This window comes from Pyrgilauda ruficollis, unplaced genomic scaffold (assembly GCF_017590135.1).
Source record: "Pyrgilauda ruficollis isolate IOZ18807 unplaced genomic scaffold, ASM1759013v1 scaffold306, whole genome shotgun sequence".
NCBI classification, from domain to species: Eukaryota; Metazoa; Chordata; class Aves; order Passeriformes; family Passeridae; genus Pyrgilauda; species Pyrgilauda ruficollis.
In genome coordinates this window covers 52,416-56,067 of record NW_024524445.1, presented here as the reverse complement: position 1 = coordinate 56,067, position 3,652 = coordinate 52,416, and positions in this window count along the sequence as shown.

Below are 3,652 nucleotides of genomic sequence, written 5' to 3'. Positions count from 1 at the left end.
GCTGGGAGGCAGGAGCCCCACCCCTGTGGCACCCAGCAGGCCGACCAGTGTCACTCCAGCGAGGGCACAACAAGGCTCCAGGGGGGCACCCGTGTCCACCTGTGCCCCAGAGCCCCGGTGCTGCACAGTCCAAGGGGCACGGGGGCGTGCCAGGCACAGCCATGCAGCAGGGCGAGGGTGCCAGGGCCAGGAGGGTGCCTCTGGCCCCAGCCCACCTCCCGGGGCTCCTGGGGCCACGGTGGCTCCACATGGCAGCTGGCACCAGCTTTGTTTACTCCTGCACCGGAACCGGGGCCGTGTGCCCAGAGCCGGGACAGCTGTGGTGACAGCCGGGACACCTGGCACTGGCACGGGGCCACGGTGAGGGGAAGCACCAGCACTACCAAGGCGGGGAGCCAGCCCGGCTCTGGGGCACAGCTCCCACCTCCCAGCACGGGGACCCCGGGGTGTCACCTGCCCGATGCTCCACACAGTCCCCGGGGATGGTGGCACTGTGACCCCAGCTCAGCCCGCTGCTCCCCTGTCCCTGCTGCAGGTGGCACAGCCCCTCTGCGCCCCGTCTGCGGGGATCACTACCCCCCACAACACCTGGTGGCTCCCGGGGCCCACCACGGCACCAGGAGGGGCTGAGGGCTCGCAGGGGGCTGGTGCCCGTCTGGAGCCACCAGTGCCAGGCTCGCACCCTGCTGGGAGCCACCACGGTGCTGGAGAGCGCTGCGAGCCCCCTGGGCTCCACCTGAGCCAACAGCTCCTGCCAGCCAGCCCTGTCCCCGTGCCCTGTCCCCGTGCCCTGTCCCCGGGGGTCAGCACCACCCTGGCGGCTGGGGCAGCTCCGCACCCCGCGCTGCCGCTCGGCGCGCCCCGCTGTCCCCGCTGTCCCCCTGTCCCCGCTCCGTACCATCCTTGCGGTAGAAGCAGATCTCCACCTTGCGCTCCTCGGCGCCCAGCAGCGCCTGGGCGATCTGGGCGGCGGCGCGGCGCTGGGTGCGCGGCCCGTGCAGGAAGTCGCAGGTGCTGGGCTGCTGCATCACCTCGGCCCGCGAGTACCCGCAGAGCCGGCAGAACCCCTCGTTGCAGTAGATCACGGCGCAGTTCTCCACGCGCGCGTTCCCGATGATGAACTTGCGGCCTGGCGGGAGAGGGGCGGGTTGGAGCCCCCCGGCCCGGCAGCCCACGGCGGGGGTCCCCTGCACCCATCCACCCGCGGCTCTGGGCTTCCGGGGACACGCACGCCATGAGTCACCCCGCCCGCTCCCCAGGGACCCCTCAGCTGGTGCCATCACCACCGTGGGGACCCCAGATCCGCTGGGATCCCACCGTCACAGGGACCCCATAACCACGGGGACCCAGGGGCTCCCAGCACTGCAGGGACCCCATAACCACGAGGACCCAGGGGCTCTCAGCACTGCAGGGATCCCCCAAGAGCAGGGACCCCATAACCACGGGGATCCAGGGGCTCCCAGCAATGCAGGGACCCCCCAAGAGCAGGGACCCAGCTGAGCAGACACCTCACAGGGACCCCACAACAGCAGGGACTCTGGGACCCCCTCATCACCACGGGGACCCCCATAACTGCAGAGACCCCTTAAGGACACCACTACCATGGGGACCCTGGGACCCCCACCTCCCCACCCTGAGGGCAGTGGCTCAGCCAGGCCAGACCCCCCGAGCACAGCCTGTCCCCCAGCAGGTGACACCCCCAGCCCGACCCACGGGCAGCACTCCCCCCACATCCCTGCCCTGTCTCCAGGCTGGGGGATGCCCAGGCCCTGACCCCAGAGAGGCGCTGGGAACCCCCAGATTTTCAGTCTCCCAGAGCCCCCACTCTGCCAGGGGCAGCTGCTGGGCAGTGTGGGGGGGCACAGGCCAGTGGGACCCCCAGTCTCACAGCAGCCTGAGCTGGTGGTGGGGGCTCCACACCTCGGGGACGGAGGGGAAGGCCCAGTTCTGGCACCCCAGAGGCAGGGGCTGCTGGAGGACAGGGTGGGCAGCAATCCCCCGCCAGGCAGGTTTGTCCCCGTCACCCCAAGCCCACCTCGGGCTGGGGACTTCCGCACGCCAGGGTGAGCAGGGTCCCTCCCTGCCGGGCTTGTCCCTGTCACCTCAAACCCACCCAGGGCCACAGTTCCCTCACTCCCCTCCCCCCTGGTGCTCCCCGGTGTCTCCCAATCCCCCCCGGGCGCTCCCCCCGCGCCGTTCCCCCTCGGGGACTTGTGGATACCGGGATATGAAGACACCTGGACATGAGGACATGGGGACACTGGGTTACCAGGACATCGGGATACTGGGACACGGGGACATGGGTACATTTAGACACCAAGAATAAAGCACAGTAGGACACCATGACATGGGGACATCGGGCTATGGGGACACTGGCACACCAGGACACTGAGACACAGGGACGGTGGGACACTTGGACATGGGGCCATGTGGGGCAGCAGCTTCCAGGCACAGCCCAGCTGGGCTCTGGTGGAGCCTCCCTGCCCCAGTCCTGCCATCCTGGCCCAGCCTCATCCTCTTCCCAGGCTAGTTCCAGTACCAGCCCCAGGCCAGCCCTAGGCCCAATCCCAGTCTAATCCTAATCTCTATCCAATCCCAACTCTACTCTCTGTCATAGTCCTAGTTCCTGTCCCACTCCCAGTCCTGTCCCGTCCCAGTCTCAGCCCAGACCTCATCTAGTCCCTGTCCCGTCCAGTTGTGGTCCCAGTCTAGTCACAGCCCCAATTAAATCCTAATCCCAATCCCCTTTCCTGTCCAGTCCCAGTCCAGTCTGGTCCCAGTACCAGTCTCCATCCAGTCCAAATCTCAGTTCCAGTTCAGTCCAGTCCAAGTCCCAGTCCCAGTCCCAGTTCAAACTCCAGCCCTAGTCCACTTCCAGACCAGTCCAGCTCCTTCACAGTCCAGTGCAATCCCAACCCACTCCCAGTCCTGCTCCCAGCCTGAGACCAGTCCCAGTCCAGGCAGGGTCCCAGCGCTGTCCCAGTCCGGACCAGTCCCAGTCCAGGCAGGGTCCCAGCGCTGTCCCAGTCCGGACCAATCCCAGTCCCAGCCACGGTTCTGGTCCCAGTGCCGATCCCAGTCCCAGTGAGCCCAATCCATTTCTCTTCCGGCCCTGGTGTCAGTCCCGGTCAGAGCCCCGTCCAGCCCCAAGTCCCAGTGCCAGCTCCGCGCCGTTCCGGCCCGGTCCCGGTCTCATTCCCGAGCCCGGCGCTGGCCGGGATGCTCCCGGTCTCTGTCCCAGGTGCTGAAAATGGCTCCGGCCCCGGGGCCGCGACCGCGGGGACCGGCCGGGGTGACCGGACCCGAACGGATCCGAATAGACCGACGGAACTAGCCGGTCCGGCCGGGCTGAGTGTGCCAGCAGGACCCGACCGGATCCGAGCAGTCCCGACCCGACCGGCTGGACCGACCGGCTGCGAGCGGCTTCCAGTGGCCACGAACGAACCCGAACGGACCCAAACGGGCGCGAACGGACCCGAACGGACCGACTGGGACCGACCACCCCCGACTGGACCGACCGGACACGAATGGACCGACCGGACACAAATGGATCCACTGGGCTGACCACACCGACCAAATCCGACCAAACGTGACCGGACAGAGCAGAACGAGCGGGGCTCAGCCGAGCCGGGCTGGGGTACGGGGGGCTGTG